This window comes from Bombina bombina, chromosome 8 (genome assembly GCF_027579735.1).
Source record: "Bombina bombina isolate aBomBom1 chromosome 8, aBomBom1.pri, whole genome shotgun sequence".
In the NCBI taxonomy this organism is placed as follows: domain Eukaryota; kingdom Metazoa; phylum Chordata; class Amphibia; order Anura; family Bombinatoridae; genus Bombina; species Bombina bombina.
The window spans coordinates 341,615,652-341,635,464 of NC_069506.1; positions in this window are offsets into that span (position 1 = coordinate 341,615,652).

A 19,813-nucleotide genomic window follows, 5' to 3' on the forward strand; every position below is an offset into this window, starting at 1 on the left:
ATGGAAGAAGATAGAAGATGCCGCTTGGATGAAGATGTCTGCCGGTCCGGATGTCCTCTTCTGCCCGGATAGGAAGAAGACTTTGGACCCTCTGGAGGAGCTCTTCTTGCCGGATACGATGAAGACTTTGGACCCTCTTCTGGACGGATCGGTGATACCCGGCGTGGTGAAGACAAGGTAGGGAGATCTTCAGGGGCTTAGTGTTAGGTTTATTTAAGGGGGGTTTGGGTTAGATTAGGGGTATGTGGGTGGTGGGTTAATGTTGGGGGGGTATTGTATGTTTTTTTTTACAGGCAATAGAGCAGAATTCTTTGGGGCATGCCCCGCAAAAGGCCCTTTTAAGGGCTGGTAAGGTAAAACAGCTGTTACATTTTTATTTTAGAATAGTGTAGGGCATTTTTTTATTTTGGGGGGCTTTGTTATTTTTTTAGGGGGCTTAGAGTAGGTGTAATTAGATTAAAATTCTTGTAATATTTTTTTTATTTTTTGTAATTTAGTGTTTGTTTTTTTTGTAATTTAGTTTAGTTGATTTAATTGTAGATAATTGTATATAGTTTATTTAATTAATTTATTGATAGTGTAGTGTTAGGTTTAATTGTAACTTAGGTTAGGATTTATTTTACAGGTAATTTTGTAATTATTTTAACTAGGTAGCTATTAAATAGTTATTAACTATTTAATAGCTATTGTACCTGGTTAAAATAAATACAAAGTTGCCTGTAAAATAAATATTAAGCCTAAAATAGCTACAATATAATTATTATTTATAATATAGCTACATTAGGGTTTATTTTACAGGTAAGTATTTAGCTTTAAATAGGAATAATTTATTTAATAAGATTTAATTTATTTCGTTAGATTAAAATTATATTTAACTTATGGGGGTGTTAGGGTTAGACTTGGCTTTAGGGGTTAATACATTTATTATAGTAGCGGCGAGGTCCGGTCGGCAGATTAGGGGTTAATAATTGTAGGTAGGTAGCGGCGACGTTGGGGGGGGCAGATTAGGTGTTAATAAATATTATGTAGGGGTCGGCGCAGATTAGGGGTTCATAGAGATAATGTAGGTGGCGGCGGTGTGCGGTCGGCAGATTAGGGGTTAAAAAATTTGAATAGAGTGGCGGCGATGTGGGGGGGCCTTGGTTTAGGGGTACATAGGTAGTTTATGGGTGTTAGTGTACTTTAGAGCATAGTAGTTAAGAGCTTTATGAACCGGCATTAGCCCAGAAAGCTCTTAACTCCTGGCTTTTTTCTGCAGCTGGAGTCTTGTCGTTAGATTTCTAATGCTCACTTCAGCCAAGACTCTAAATACAGGCATTAGGAAGATCCCATTGAAAAGATAGGATACGCAATTGGCGTAGGGGGATCTGCGGTATGGAAAAGTCACGGCTGGAAAGTGAGCATTAGACCCTTTCCTGACTGACTCTAAATACCAAGCGGGCGGTAAAAACCAGCGTTAGGACCCCCTAACGCTGGTTTGGACGGCTAACGCAGAACTCTAAATCTAGGCGTAGAAGTATATTTGTTTTTGCAGCTCAAATATAAGCCAATATTATTGCGAGATGTTTATCCCAATCTTATTAGAAGCTATGTAAGTATATTTGGCAGACAGAAGCATATACAAATATGCCATGAAAGAGTGGACTTAAGTGGTTGGATGTGCACCATTACTTTTTGTTGTTTTGCAATTGTTTTGGTCACTTTGGTAGCACTCCCACAATATGTGTGTTAAGATTAAACAGTTCTTTTGTGGTGTGCTTAACCAAAAAAAAAACCTTTGTTGTATCTCTTAAATAGGGAGCTGACCAAATCCCTCCCCTTTGGTTAATGCACCCACCCAGCCCAGGTGTGTTCCAGATAAATATACATAATAAGCTAGAAAGCTTCACACTGTGTAGACATGACTTGCTGCAGTGTGGAAACTGGTTAGTGTTAGGACCAGTCTAATATGGGAAACCTTGTAAGTGGTGACTGGCTTAGCAGAATATGATCATATTGTGTGACTAAGATCCCATTTCATTTAAAGGCATTTTTACAGCAAAAAATTTTTTTGCAGCATAAATATAAGTCAATATTGTTGTGAGATGTTAATCCCAATTTTATTTGAACTATGTAAGTGTATTTAGCAGATAGAAGTATATTTGTTTTTGCAGCTCAAATATAAGCCAATATTATTGTGAGATGTTTATCCCAATCTTATTAGAAGCTATGTAAGTATATTTGGCAGACAGAAGCATATACAAATATGCCATGAAAGAGTGGACTTAAGTGGTTGGATGTGCTCCATTACTTTTTATTGTTTTGTAATTGTTTCAGTCACTTTGGTAGCACTCCCATAATATGTGTGTTAAGATTTAACAGTTCTTTTGTGGTGTGCTTAACCAAAAAAAACCTTTGTTGTATCTCTTAAATAGGGAGCTGACCAAATCTCTCCCCTTTGGTTAATGCACGCCACCCAGCCCAGGTGTGTTCCAGATAAATATACTTAATAAGCTAGAAAGCTTCACACTGTGTAGACATGACTTGCTGCAGTGTGGAAACTGGTTAGTGTTAGGACCAGTCTAATATGGGACACCTTGTAAGTGGTGACTGGCTTAGCAGAATATGATCATATCGTGTGACTAAGATCCCATTTCATTTAAAGGCATTTTTTACAGCAAAATTTTTTTTGCAGCATAAATATAAGTCAATATTTTTGCGAGAATTTGTTCCCAATTTTATTTGAACTATGTAAGTATATTTAGCAGATAGAAGTATATTTATTTTTGCAGCTCAAATAGAAGCCAATATTATTTTGAGATGTTTATCCCAATCTTATTAGAAGCTATGTAAGTATATTTGGCAGACAGAAGCATATACAAATATGCCATGAAAGAGTGGACTTAAGTGGTTGGATGTGCACCATTACTTTTTGTTGTTTTATAGCACTCTAATGCCCAGACTTAGAGATTATGAGGTATTCCGTTGGGTAAAACATAACTTTTCATTTGTTCAATTAAATCTATACAAAGTACAACAAAACATCCATTCGTTTAAAATATTTAAACTCTGTTGTTCATGTGATTGTGTTTAAAGAAGAGGGAGTCGGTCAAGTAGTAGTGGCCTTATCCACAGTTGAAGTCTCCACTTCTTCTATACTTCAATATGTATTTATTACACTTATATCAGCTTAAAGTATGTACATGTGTGACTATTGGGTTATCTCAGATAGTCTCTCTGTTCATATCCACTCTGTCACCTACAGGAACGATACAATATGTGGTGTCCTTTATGTGTATATTCAGGGTATTCCAAATTTCTCAATTATGGGTTCAAATACCTTTAGGTTTAGGAAAAACCCCATATATATAACACATATTGAGATATGACACACATGTAGGAGAAATGGGAGAGAGAGGGTGTTTTTTTTCCCCTTTATTCAAGATAAGTAGATGACACGTGTGTATACTATATCACAACTATTACATTCAAGGGAACGTGAATGAGTATGTATAAGTGTGAACTGCTAGGCAAGACCATAAATCAATTCTTGTTTAGGCCCCTATTAAATATTATTCTATTAAACTCAATAGTGGGTGATGGACGACCGCTAAATTCCAATCCAGGATATATTGGACTACTGAATAATGTCTGTGATCAATATATGTAGATCAATTGATTACTTTTGTATCTAGGGCAGATGTAAGTGACTATACTCAAATCATATAGGACCAGATCAGCAACTGATTAAGCTAGGGTGTAGTTTCCCTGTTTGGGTGCTTTGAATGATTAAATTCCTATAATGTTGTCATGGGTAAGCTAATGTTAGTTAAACCAGTGATTCACTGTATTGCCTTAGATAATTGGTGGTAGTGTGTGGTAATTTGTGCGCTTAACACATGTTATGGTTCACACTGTATATCAAAAATTATGCCTAAGCAAACTATTTCGTTACCATATCCTGTCAGATCGGCTCGCTATGTGCTTATTGCGTTCATTGTTACAGTCAGAGTATGTAACTATTATTTATGATATTGTCAGAGTCTGCAACTGTTATTTCTTATGTCATAGCCAACTATAAATTGAGAATCAGTTTAGAATGAGCTTGTATTATTATAAGGCTGTGCCTATGATGTCTCACACCTCAATAAGTATTGGTTCTATTGTGGTATTTAAATTATCATGAGACATCAGTTTTAATTAGCTCATAATATTGTATCCTAATTATTGTGTCTCATGCTCAGGTAACCACGGCATAGATTGATTATAACTGTTACGTTATGCACTGTAACACCGTATGTGCGAGATCACTACAGTTAGTTATACATACCCAAATTGTCTCATTTAAGTAACCGTGAGTGTTACTAGGTTATCATAATAGTTGGTTACACCTTAAGTTTGCTATGCAGTGTCCCATGCCCCTTATTGAATCACTAATCAGTAGGCACTAACCCCTTTAGTATATGCTCACTGTCATCTATCGCTAATGCTGCACATCTATTAATTACCTGGTCACCTTGTATGAATACAATTGTAACAGTTTGCCTTATACAAAATAATCACTTGTGTGTATTAACGCTCCTATTGGCTATTGGTCCCCTGTTTATCCCAGTATACAGACCGTGAATACGGATAAATTATCATGTGGACATTTATAAGCTAGTTATGATAATGGAGTTAGAATAAAAAGCATCCATATTGTTTTTAATGCTATGTCGTTATTGCTAGCTCCTGCTCGCATAAATATGATTGTAACGGTTACGTTGTGTACTGTAACAACGTGTGTGTGCGAGATCGCTGCAATTTAGTTGTACGCCCCCTAACTTCTCTCATATGGTAGCGGTGAGCGTTACTAAATCATCTAAATAGTTGGTTACACTATAAGTTGCTATATAGTTTGTCCCGTGCCTCTTATTAATTCACTGATTAGTAGGTGTTGACCCATAAGATATTAGCTTATATTTATGTATCGCTCATGCTGTACTTATGCTAATTCACAGGTCTTCTAGTTTCGATACACTAGTATCAGTTACGCTATACACAATAACAACTTCAGTGAACTAATGCTCCTATTGGCCATTGGCCTTCTGATTCTCCCAATCTATAGGACCGTGAGACACGGCTAAATGATCAAATAAGTACTTTAAGGTAATAAGACAACAGAGTTTTAAGCTAAAAAGCGTCCATACTGCTGATGTGTTTCGCCCGTGAGTGCTTTATCAAAGGCAGCGAGCTGCCAAACATCACTCTATTTACAGCTTCATTGTGCCGGAAGTCTCGCCTTTTCTAAATTTCTATTGGAATCGTCCATGTCACTCATTGTGACATCACTTTTAAGTAGGTATATACCTAATTCAAGTAAGTTTGTATAATTTAATTAGTTTATTCTCTTCTACTTAGATCATTACGTTAATTTGTTACTTTTATCGTATCTCAGTCAACAAATTAAAAGTTATGTTTTTAACCAACGGAATACCGCATAATCTCTAAGTCCTGGGCATTAGAGTGCTATATGCATACTTTTCTGTGGATTTCTTTTATCCACATTCCTCTAGTTTGCTATTAATCTATGCAGAGCACTAACCCACATAATGGAAATGGGATATCAGAGCACAAGTATATATGAAAAAAGACATAGTGCTACCATATTACCTAGATACAAGTAGGGGACTGCCAAATGTAGTGCATTGTTACCTTTCTATTTCTACATTAAAACTCACTCTGGGAATCCAGAGTTTTTAACAGTAGAGCACACAGACTCAAAAAAAATAAACAAAATGGAATCAGAATGGGACAGGGACAGACAGGCTAGACAATTGAAAAGAAACGACTGATTTAAAATGAAATATTTGAGAACGGGGTCAGCAAAGAACTAAGACAAACACCCACAACTTTAGAAGGACTATTAAGAGATGCCATAAAGCCATGTTCAAGCAGGATACAGCCTGGTGGGAAACCGACATTTTTTTAAAAAATATTTACAAAAGAAATTAATACCTCAGGGATTGCGGATCCCAACTGTTCCCCGGCTTTTAAATTTAAGGATCAAACTTTATACTATAGAATGGGAAGAGGCCCTTTCAGAATGCCTCAGTAAAACTAATGAATATTCTCATGAAACACGACCAATCTGAGTATGATGCATTGGGAGTCAAGATTAAAGGAGTATATATGAAGCCCTTAAAAAGTTTGAAAACAATCCTGACTTTGATAAATTATATAAAACATACCATACAAGAACTGGACAAAATATGAAAATGAACTCAAAACCACTAAACAAGGCAAGCTCAATAGAGATATACAAGATTTCTCATACCAACAAAGTCTATAAATGGAAGAAATAGAGGATTTTTCAGAAATCCAAATAGGAACTCTAAAGTCACAATATAAAAGAGTGATGTATCAGATACCAATGGAGAGGAAGGGAGCTCCACAGATGGCAATTCATCTAGTACCACCCCTAATGCATTGATACCAAAGATCATCAAGCCATAATAAACGGAAATATTTTTTAGAATTGTAAGAAAAGGAAAGGGAACACGTAGGGGAAGGGGGAAAACAAAACCAAAAGACCTACCAGAGGCCGGAGTCGGTTACAATTCAGAAACGGCAAGGCAACTGGAGACAATCCCGAAGTCCCCCAAGCCCATTCTCCCAGATAAGGTTGAATCACTGAATGTAATCAATCTATCCAGAATGTAACACCGGAACCAAAGATGAAATTTCAGTACTATCTAAAGGCTGTCATTCTGCGCTACTATAATATGGACAAATTTAGAGCAATAAAAGATGGTACAATTATATATGCGTAAATTAGCATTAAATAAAATTATTTCTCAAACAGACAATACCGGAACTTGGAATGCCGAGGAATTAGAATCCATTCAACTTTGGAGAACTTATTGGAAGAATCTGATCCTCCTGTAGTACCAAAATGGAGAGGGAAATATCAGGAATAATCAACATTCATACCAAGAATATCAACACACCACAACTTGATGTATTCAATGAAATGGGTCTGTTAATGATATTACAGCATTACAAATATCCCCCAGATATCAAAATCTGACATATAAAGAAAGAAAAGCTCTTCAAGATCTCAAACAGAAAGAAGAGATAATAATACTTGAATGCAGATAAAGGGGGGGCAACATTGTGATCTGGCCCTAGATATGTAACTCAAAGTGGTACATAAACTACTAAGAAATCAAAGCTGTTACACAAAAACTTCTACACAATCCAATGATGGGATACTCAAAAAATTTATGACCATAATCATTAATCAAGCTTATTCGAAGGAACGATTTCTGAAAAAGAAAAGAAGAATCCTGACTGTATCCAATCCAAAGACAGCTACTTTCTATTTAATTACCTAAAATTCATAAGGATCGACAAAATCCTCCCGGTAAGGACCCATAGTGTCAGGAATTGGCTGCCTGATCGAAAAGGCAAGCCAATATGTGGGACTACAGGATTAAGACAAATATGTACAGAATTGCCATCGTTACATACGGGATACCATGCAATTGCTACAAAGACTGGGAGGATATCAACTTAAGTGAGGGGAAATCTGGCTAGTCCACGACAGACGTAGAATCTTTGTACACCATCATACCATACCATACCAATCGACCACAAATGGGGGGTAAGAGCAGTAAAATATTTCCTAGAATTAAATTCAGAAGAAGATACAGACATGGATGAACTGATACATAGATTATTGAGTTTATATTAAACTATAATTTCTTTATATTTGACATAGATACTACTTACAAACTCGAGGAACAGCCCATGAGGACAGCATGCACCCCCACCGATGCAAACTTGTTTCTAGGTTGGTGGGAGGCAGAATATGTATTTTCAGACAACAATACCAGCTACACTAATTTGATCCCCATATGGCCAAGATATATTGATGATATCTTCTTTATTTGTAAAGGGACCCAGAAAAACTACAAGAATCCCTCGATGTATTAAACAACAATGAGTTAAATATAAAGTTAACACATGAAGCACGTCAGAAATCAATCAACTTCCTTGATATAATGATACGTAAGACAATATAGGGTAACATTGGAACAGACCTATACAGGAAGAAAACAGCGACAAACAGTCTTCTGTATAGCACAAGTGGCCCATGCCCTAAGAACAATCAGAGGCCTGCCCACAGGTGAATTGCTGCAAATAAGGAGAAAATGTTCTGATATACAAACATTGGAAACAAAGAGCTACGGAACTTGAACAAAGGTTAGTCAGTCTTGGCTATAGCAAACGTAGCATCAAGAAGGCTAGATTTAGAGCACGTCATACTGAGAGGAAAGAATTGCTCAGCCACTAAACCAAAAAAGGAATCACAAATTCCTAGATTGAACAGTCCAAACACCCCAAATAGTGGAGATTATAAACAACCACTGGAAAATATTGATGACTGAGCCGGTCCTGAAAAGCAAATTGGGAGAAAAACCATCAATTGGATACAGACAAACCAAAAACCTAAAAGATAATGTTAGTAGCAGCCATTTTAGTGTAAGAAAAAACTAATCTGGATTTAATCCAGGCTCCTTTTGATGTGGAAACTGTAGCACATGTCATCATATCAGGAGAATAATGTCATTTGAAGATAGATTTGGAGCAAGGCATTACATCAATAAATATATAAGTTGTAACACAGAGGGAGTTGTGTATATATTACGTTGTAGATGCAACCTCCTATATGTGGGAATGACAACCCGTAAACTCAGAACCCGTCTAATGGAACATCGACGAAATATCACAAATGCTATGAAAGATCAAGAAAGAGGTAAAACGATCACCAGCGTAGCATCCCACTTTCTAAGATATCATAATTCCAACAAAGAAGAATTAGAATGTTGGGGAATTGAGAAGGTATCTCTTGGTATGAGAGGATGAGATTTGGAAATTGCTCTTTTAAAGGCAGAAAGTAAATGGATTTACTTACTCAACACGGTTCAACCAAATGGAATGAATGAACAGAACATCTACAATCTCTTTCTTTAAAAGTACATCATAACGGTATTGAAGAGGTCCTAACAAGAGGTCCAAACAATCTTTTTAGATTAATGAAAAATATATATAATTTATACCTCTTCTCAGAAATGAGACAGTAATTGTTTGAATGAATCTCAAACCATGTCCTCAGGTCTATGAAATACGCACATCCCACAGTCTAACCATGATAAAACAGGAATATATTTGAGGGATAACTAACAGTTCAAATTAACGAAAAGGAATACAGGAATATACAGAAATATTTCAACCACTGTCTCTCAAGACTTACAAGACAACACACATCACAAATGATCACAAATACAATGGGCACGAAGATTACAATGAAATATGGCCTAATATTAAAAATAAAAATGACAAACAAGTCCGACACACGCCAAACAATAAGTTTGGATAATTAAGCACATAAATCATTAACGGCACACTCATGTTTGGGGACTAATGTTACACACAATATAATGAACAATTAGATAGAACACACTAAAATCACAGTTGAAAACATTTTTAATTAAAAATAATTTTTTAAGATCACCAACTTTCATTAATACAATCACGAATGATTTTGGACTTAAATAATCACCAACAAACACATATATATATTTTTTCACCAAAGGACCAACACACTATATTATCTCGAAGAGTAAAGGGTTGACCAAATCAAAAAGAGGATTTAAGAATACAACAACATTAAAATGTAATAACAAATATAGGGAGTTATGCACAAACAAATAAACAACAGTGCAGACATGCTATCATATAACAAATACAGATAACTAAAAGACTTACGGCTAGATTTAGAGTTTGGCGGCCGAAGGGGGTGCGTTTAGCTACGCTTGCTTTTTTTCTCCTGCACCTTTTAAATACCGCTGGTATTTAGAGTTCACAGAAGGGCTGGGTTTTCAGTGCGTTAGGCTCCAAAAAGGGAGCGTAGAGCATAATTTAACGCCACTGCAACTCTCGATACCAGCGGTGCTTACGGACGCGGCCAGCTTAAAAAACGTGCTCGTGCACGATTCCCCCATAGAAAACAATGGGGCAGTTTGAGCTAAAAAAAAACCTAACACCTGCAAAAAAGCAGCGTTCAGCTCTTAACGCAGCCCCATTGTTTTCTATGGGGGAAACACTTCCTACGTCTGCACCTAACACTCTAACATGTACCCCGAGTCTAAACACCCCTAACCTTACACTTATTAACCCCTAATCTGCTGCCCCCGCTATCGCTGACACCTGCATATTTTTTTTAACCCCTAATCTGCTGCTCCGTATACCGCCGCTACCTACATTATACCTATGTACCCCTAATCTGCTGCCCCTAACACCTCCGACCCCTATATTATATTTATTACCCCCTAATCTGCCCCCCACAAATCGCCGCCAGCTACCTACAATAATTAACCCCTAATCTGCCGATCGGAGCTCACCGCTACTATAATAAATGTATTAACCCCTAAAGCTAAGTCTAACCCTAACACTAACACCCCCCTAAGTTAAATATAATTTTTATCTAACGAAATAAATTAACTCTTATTAAATAAATTATTCCTATTTAAATCTAAATACTTACCTGTAAAATAAACCCTTATATAGCTACAATATAAATTATAATTATATTGTAGATATTTTAGGATTAATATTTATTTTACAGGCAACTTTGTATTTATTTTAACCAGGTACAATAGCTATTAAATAGTTAAGAACTATTTAATAGCTACCTAGTTAAAATAATTACAAAATTACCTGTAAAATAAATCCTAACCTAAGTTACAATTAAACCTAACACTACACTAACAATAAATAAATTAAATAAAATACCTACAATTATCTACAATTAAACCTAACACTACACTATCAATAAATAAATTAAATAAAATTCCTACAAATAAATACAATTAAATAAACTAACTAAAGTACAAAAAATAAAAAAGAACAAAGTTACAAAAAATAAAAAAATATTTACAAACATAAGAAAAATATTACAACAATTTTAAACTAATTACACCTACTCTAAGCCCTCTAATAAAATAACAAAGACCCCCAAAATAAAAAAAATGCCCTACCATATTCTAAATTACAAAAGTTCAAAGCTCTTTTAACTTACCAGCCCTTAAAAGGGCCCTTTGCGGGCCATGCCCCAAAGAATTCAGCTCTTTTGCCTGTAAAAAAACCCATACAATCCCCCCCCCCAACATTACAACCCACCACCCACATACCCCTAATCTAACCCAAACCCCCCTTAAATAAACCTAACACTAAGCCCCTGAAGATCTTCCTACCTTGTCTTCACCATGCCAGGTATCACCGATCGTTCCAGCTCCAAAATCTTCATCCAAGCCCAAGCGGGGGCTGGCGATCCATAATCCGGCGCTGAAGAGGTCCGAAGAGGCTCCGAAATCTTCATCCTATCCGGGAAGAAGAGGCGATCGGGACCGGCAACCATCTTAATCCAAGCGGCATCTTCTATCTTCCGACAACTTCCCGACGAATGACGGTTCCTTTAAGGGACGTCATCCAAGATGGCGTCCCTCGAATTCCGATTGGCTGATAGGATTCTATCAGCCAATCGGAATTAAGGTAGGAAAATTCTGATTGGCTGATGGAATCAGCCAATCAGAATCAAGTTCAATCCGATTGGCTGATTCAATCAGCCAATCAGATTGAGCTCGCATTCTATTGACTGTTCCGATCAGGGCTGGTAAGGTAAAAGAGCTTTGAACTTTTGCAATTTAGAATAGGGTAGGGCATTTTTTTATTTTGGGGGTCTTTGTTATTTTATTAGGGGGCTTAGAGTAGGTGTAATTAGTTTAAAATTGTTGTAATTTTTTCTAATGTTTGTAAATATTTTTTTATTTTTTGTAACTTAGTTCTTTTTTATTTTTTGTACTTTAGTTAGTTTATTTAATTGTATTTATTTGTAGGAATTTTATTTAATTAATTTATTGATAGTGTAGTGTTAGGTTTAATTGTAGATAATTGTAGGTATTTTATTTAATTAATTTATTGATAGTGTAGTGTTAGGTTTAATTGTAACTTAGGTTAGGATTTATTTTACAGGTAATTTTGTAATTATTTTAACTAGATAGCTATTAAATAGTTCTTAACTATTTAATAGCTATTGTACCTGGTTAAAATAAATACAAAGTTACCTGTAAAATAAATATAAATCCTAAAATAGCTATAATATAATTATAATTTATATTGTAGCTATATTAGGGTTTATTTTACAGGTAAGTATTTAGCTTTAAATAGGAATAAGTTATTTAATAAGAGTTAATTTATTTCGTTAGATTTAAATTATATTTAACTTAGGGGGGTGTTAGTGTTAGGGTTAGACTTAGCTTTAGGGGTTATCCATTTATTACAGTAGCGGCGAGATTCGGTTGGCAGATTAGGGGTTAATAATTGAAGTTAGGTGTCGGCGATGTTAGGGAGGGCAGATTAGGGGTTAATACTATTTATTATAGGGTTATTGAGGCGGGAGTGAGGCGGATTAGGGGTTAATAACTTTATCATAGTAGCGGTGCGGTCCGCTCGGCAGATTAGGGGTTAATAAGTGTAGGCAGGTGGAGGCGACGTTGAGGGGGGCAGATTAGGGGTTAATAAATATAATATAGGGGTCGGCGGTGTTAGGCGCAGCAGAGTAGGGGTACATAGCTATAATGTAGGTGGCAGCGGTGTACGGAGCGGCAGATTAGGGGTTAATAATAATATGCAGGGGTCAGCGATAGCGGGGGCGGCAGATTAGGGGTTAATAAATATAATATAGGGGTCGGCGGTGTTAGGGGCAGCAGATTAGGGGTTCATAGGGATAATGTAGGTGGCAGCGGTGTGCGGTCTGCAGATTAGGGGTTAAAAAATTTTAATAGACTGGCAGCGATATGGGGGGACCTCGGTTTAGGGGTACATAGGTAGTTTATGGGTGTTAGTGTACTTTAGAGCACAGTAGTTAAGAGCTTTATGAACCGGCGCTAGCCCAGAAAGCTCTTAACTAATGACTTTTTTCTGCGGCTGGAGTTTTGTCGTTACATTTCTAACGCTCACTTCAGCCACGACTCTAAATACCGGCGTTAGAAAGATCCCATTGAAAAGATAGGATACGCAATTGACGTAAGAGGATCTGCGGTATGGAAAAGTCGCGGCTGGAAAGTGAGCGTTAGACCCTTTAATGACTGGCTCCAAATACCAGAGGGCGGTAAAAACCAGCGTTAGGAGCCTCTAACGCTGGTTTTGACGGCTACCGCCCAACTCTAAATCTAGGCCTTAGTAAACAAATTCATTCCTTCACAAAATAAGGCACAAAATTAAAATCAGTAAAACATTTAAGAAACAGAGACACTCAACAATTATAGAAAACAATATTTACAAGTACAAATTCGCTATATTCTACTGCATAAATGTTATAAGGTTTTTCAATACACAAAGATACAATATAAATCTATTCTAAAAATAATACATATATATACACGAAAATCAATAAATCTTTAAAAAAAAAAAAAAAACTTTATAAATTTTAGAATGCCTAAGAGATAAGAGATTCATAATTTAAATAAATAAATCAGGACTATAAGGGAACACCAATGGATAAGAATTCTGTACTAAAAAATAAATAACTGTGGGAGAACGAGTTAATTCCTGGGAAACATGATGAAGAGATATAGAGATTCAAATATTAAGCAAGTCACAAAGGCCTAGTCAATACTAGTAATTCCTCTGCCTCTCTTTCTGTTACTTATAAACAGTGGATGAGAATTCTGTACAAAATAATAAATAACTGTGGGAGAACGAGTTAATTCCTGGGAAAGATGATGAAGTGAAAGAGAAATTCAAATACTAAGTAAGTCACAAAGACCTAGTCAATACGAGTAATTCCTTTGCCTCTCTATCTGTGACTTATAAACAGTGAAAATACCTAGATCGAGGACACAAATTCAGTTACGGACCCTCCAACATAAATTTAAGTACCAATAATTTTGAAAGAATCATCGGCATGAAAATAATATATTCATATAAAGTGTCAGTATTAGAACTCTAATGCAGGACCAATAGAAATGACTGAGATATGATAAAAGTGACAAATTAACGTATTGATCTAGTAGAAGAGAATAAACGAATTAAATTATACAAACTTACTTGAATTAGGTATATACCTATTTAAAAGTGATGTCACAATGAGTGACATGGACGATTCCAATAGAAATTTAGAAAAGGCAGGACTTCCGGCACAATGAAGCTGCAAATAGAGTGATGTTTGGCGGCTCGCTGCCTTTGATAAAGCCCTCACGGGTGAAAGGCATCAGCAGTATGGACGCTTTTTAGCTTAAAACTCTGTCTTATTAGCTTAAAGTACTTATCTTATCATTTAGCCGTGTTCACTGCCTATAGATTGGGAGAATCAGAAGGGCAATGGCCAAAAGGAGCATTAGTTCACTGAAGTTGTTATTGTGTATAGCGTAACTGATACTAGTGTATTGAAACTAGAAGACCTGTGAATTAGCATAAGTACAGCATGAGCGATACATAAATATAAGCTAATACTTTACGGGTCAACACCTACTAATCAGTGAATTAATAAGAGGCATGGGACAAACTATATAGCGACTTATAGTGTAACCAACTATTTAGATGATTTAGTAACGCTCATCGCTACCATATGAGAGAAGTTAGGGGGCGTACAGCTAAATTGCAGTGATCTCGCACACACGTTGTTACAGTACACAACGTAACCGTTACAATCATATTTATGCGAGCAGGAGCTAGCAATAACGACATAGCATTAAAAACAATAAGGACACTTTTTATTCTAACTCCATTATCATAACTAACTTATAAATGTCCACATGATAATAATAGTCACACATGTACATACTTTAAGCTGATATAAGTGTAATAAATACATATTGAATTATAGAAGAAGTAGAGACTTCAACTGTGAATAAGGCCACTACTACTGGACCGACTCCCTCTTCTTCAAACACAATCACATGAACAACAGAGTTTAAATATTTTAAACAAATGGATGTTTTGTTGTAGTTTGTATAGTTTTAATTGAACAAAATAAAAGTTATGTTTTAACCAACAGAATACCGCATAATCTTTAAGTCTGGGCATTAGAGTGCTATATGCATACTTTTCTGTGGATTTCTTTTATCCACATTCTCTAGTTTGCTATTAATCTATGCAGAGCACCAACCCACATAATAGGAAATGGGATATCCGAGCACAAGTATATATTAAAAAGACATAGTGCTACCATATTACCTAGATACAAGTGGGGACTGCCAATTGTAGTGCCATTGTTACCTTTCTATTTCTACTTCTTTTGGGATACACTTGTCAGTTGTGCTGGAGGCAATTTGAGTAAATGCTGCTCAGAGTAAGAGGATAATGCTAAAACAGGCTGAACTAGTAAAAATCACAACTACAGTGTTGCACACACTGCCTACCAGAAAGAGCCTTACCAAAAAAAAATGTTGTTCCCCAATTCCAAACACAATAAAGAAATGCTAAGTACTTTATAGTAATTTTATATTATCCCCTTTCCTGCTACCTTGAAATGATGTCTTACATATTTATACAAACAAACATATTAGATCTGCCAAACAACAAATGTATCACAAACTCCAGAACACAAAAATATCTAAATCTAATATAAAATATATATGTATAAAAATATACATATAAATAACTGCAAAAAAACAACTAAAACAAAGTTTTTAATGTTTACTCATGTTCTATATCTGATATTGCTTATTTATTAATGTGTAAGAACTATTAATCGCTCAAATTAAATTTACAGAGTTTAATCATTCATATGCCTGCACATTAATGAGATGTTCTAACAATAAACATTACTTTCATTTTATTTGTGGCACCTTCAATGTATAGGAACGATAAAGTGATTAATATTTATGAACTATTGTCCATGCAAAAGTATCTCTGAAAAGATTTTAGAAATTATTCTTGACAGATATATAGAATGTTGTGCCTGTGTCAAACATATGGCTAAAAAAAGATACATTTTACATTGAATTAAAATTTATATGGAAAAACATAACTCAAATAATTCATTTAGTTTTAGTTCCTGTCTATTTTAACCAGAAAAGAAGCTATTTACTTATAACCCTTCTTACACTGAAAAACATTTTTTTAATCTTGAAGCCTGCTCATCTCTCAAAAAAGTAAAATGTTCTTACCAGTAAGTGTGAAATCCTTTGTTTTCTGTGTTCTTTATTCATCTGACTTTGTGCTATGTCATAAACAAACTTTTCAACTCTTCCTTGCCCTCAGTTATATGTAAAAGGGAGGTGCTTTGTTCTTTCTAATAATATGTTGTAGAATGTGACATCACAGAGAGTAAGACTAAAAATAAAAGTTGCACAAAACACATATTAAAATAAGGTATTAAACTTAAACATCAGGGGCGAGATTACATATGCGGCGCAAGCTTCAGCGTAACTGCTGAAACCCGAGCCGCCCAAATTTCACCTCGCACATCGGGTTATCCGACAAACAATATGCCTAATTAAACTATTAACCCTAAATCCGCCATTCACCCACATTGCAATCTACATAGTAAAAGTATTAACCCCTAAATCCGCCAAACCCAATATCGCAAATTACCTAATAAATGTGTTAACCCTAACTCCGCCATTAACCCACATAGCAAAAGTACCTATTAAAACTAATAACCCCTAATCCACCATTAACCCACATCACAACAAACCTTATAAATCTATTAACCCCTAATCCGCCAAACCCACACAACACAATAATCCTAATAAAACTATTAACCCCTAAACTGCCAAACCCACACAACTCAATAATCCTAATAAAACTATTAACCCTTAATCCTCCAAACCCCCACAATGCAAATAACTAATTTAATTTAAAAGAAAAAACAATGTCCTATGAAACAAAATGAAAAGAGGTGCCTTATGGTGTAGTATCTTAATGAACAATGCAATAATGTTAGTAACAACAGCAGGGTACTCACAAAAGGCGGTGCACATCCAGTGCAATAGTGCGTAGACCGAGACGTCAGAGACGCTCGGCTGACTCAGACGCTCTGACAAGACTGCCAGGCCGCGGAGGGGCTCCTCTCTAATAACGTCACGTCTTCCGGTCCAGAACAAGGAACCCAGCCAATAGAAGAGCAGCACCTACGATAGGTCTACGTAATGAAGGGTTCCCAGCAAGTGTCCAAATCACAGTAAAGGGAGAGCAAGGTACAATAAAAAAGATTTTTTAAAAAGTAATTAAAAACAATACAATGTTGCACAGCAACACGTTTCTCGGCACAAGCTGCCGTTTCATCAGGCTGTATGACATACCTTGCTCTATTAAATACACCTACAGAAGCCAATCAAATTATTGGCATTTCATACACCCACAACAATGCACAATACCTATTGGACAATGAAGGCCGCCAGTATATCCTGTACAATGATAGGAGGCCTGTAAATGAGTGTGAGAAAGACAAAAATACAGTGAATATATGTGAAAAAACAGAATTTATGTTTACCTGATAAATTTCTTTCTTTTGCGATGTACCGAGTCCACGGATTCATCCTAATTTGTGGGATATTGTCCTTCCTGACAGGAAGTAGCAAAGAGAGCACCACAGCAGAGCTGTCTATATAGCTCCCCCCTTAACTCCACCCCCCAGTCATTCGACCAAAGGCCAAGGAAGAAAAGGAGAAACTATAAGGTGCAGATGTGGCTGAAGGTTACATAAAAAATACTATCTGTCTTGAATAGACAGGGCGGGCCGTGGCCTCGGTACATCACAAAAGAAAGACATTTATCAGGTAAGCTTAAATTCTGCTTTCTTTTGCAAGATGTACCGAGTACACGGATTCATCCTAACTTGTGGGATACCAATTCCAAAGCTTTAGGACACGGATGAAGGGAGGGACAAGACAGAAACCTAAACAGAAGGCACCACTGCTTGCAAAACCTTTCTCCCAAAAATAGCCTCCGAAGAAGCAAAAGTATCAAATTTGTAAAATTTGGAAAAGGTATGAAGCGAAGACCAAGTCGCAGCCTTACAAATCTGTTCAACAGAAGCATAATTTTTAAAAGCCCATGTGGAAGCCACCGCTCTAGTGGAGTGAGCTGTAATTCTTTCAGGAGGCTGCTGTCCAGCAGTCTCATAAGCCAAATGGATGATGCTTTTCAGTCAAAAGGAAAGAGAGGTAGCCATAGCCTTTTGACCTCTACGCTTTCCAGCATAGACAACAAACAAAGAAGATGATTGGTGAAAATCTTTGGTTGCCTGCAAATAAAACTTCAAGGCACGAACCACGTCCAAGTTGTGCAACAGACAGTCCTTCTTAGAAGAAGGATTAGGACACAGAGAAGGAACAACAATTTCCTGATTGATATTCCTGTTAGAAACAACCTTAGGGAGGAACCCAGGTATGGTACGCAAAACCACCTTATCAGCATGGAACACAAGATAAGGCGAGTCATATTGTAATGCAGATAGTTCCGAAACTCTTCGAGCTGAAGAGATAGCAACTAGAAACAGAACTTTCCAAGATAGAAGCTTAATATCTATGGAATGCATGGGTTTAAACGGAACCCACTGAAGAACTTTAAGAACTAAATTGAGACTCCATGGCGGAGCAACAGGTTTAAACACAGGCTTTATTCTAACTAAAGCCTGACAAAAGCCCGAACATCTGGGACATCTGCCAGATGCTTGTGCAACAGAATAAACAAAGCAGATATCTGTCCATTTAAGGAACTAGTGGACAATTCTTTCTCCAATCCTTCTTGGAGAAAAGACAAAATCCTAGGAATCCTGATCTTACTCCATGAGTAGCCTTTTGATTCACACCAAAAAAGATATTTACGCCATATCTTATGATAGATCTTCCTGGTGACAGGCTTTCGAGCCTGAATCAAGGTATCTATGACCGACTCAGAGAAACCCTGCTTTGATAAAATCAAGCGTTCAATCTCCAAGCAGTCAGTTGCAGAGAAATTAGATTTGGATGCTTGAATGGACCTTGAATCAAAAGGTCCCGTCTCAGTGGCAGAGTTCATGGTGGCAGAGATGACATGTCCACCAGGTCTGCACACCAAGTCCTGCGTGGCCACACAGGCGCTATCAAAATCACAGAAGCTCTCTCCTGTTTGATTCTGGCAATCAGACTCGGAAGGAGAGGGAATGGTGGAAACACATAAACCAGGTTGAACGACCAGGTTACTGCTAGAGCATCTATCAGTACTGCCTGAGGATCCCTTGACCTGGATCCGTTACGAGGATGTTTGGCGTTCTGACGAGACACCATCAGATCCAATTATGGTGTGCCCCATAGCTGAACCAGTTGAGCAAACACCTCCGGATCGAGCTCCCACTCCCCCGGATGAAAAATCTGCCTCCCAGTTCTCCACCCCTGGGATATAGATCACTGATAGATGGCAAGAGTGAGTCTCTGCCCATCAGATTATCCTGGAAACTTCTATCATTGCCAAGGAACTCCTTGTTCCCCCCTGATGATTGATATAAGCTACAGTCGTGATGTTGTCTGACTGAAACCTGATGAATCTGGCTGGAGCCAGCTGAGGCCACGCCTGAAGAGCATTGAATATTGCTCTTAATTCCAGAATATTTATCGGTAGAAGGGCCTCCTCCTGAGTCCACAAACCCTGTGCTTTCAGGGAATTCCAGACTGCACCCCAGTCCAGTAGGCTGGCATCCGTCATCACAATAACCCACGCTGGCCTGCGGAAACACATTCCCCTGGACAGGTGATCCTGTGAAAACCACCAAAGAAGAGAGTCTCTGGTCTCTTGATCCAGA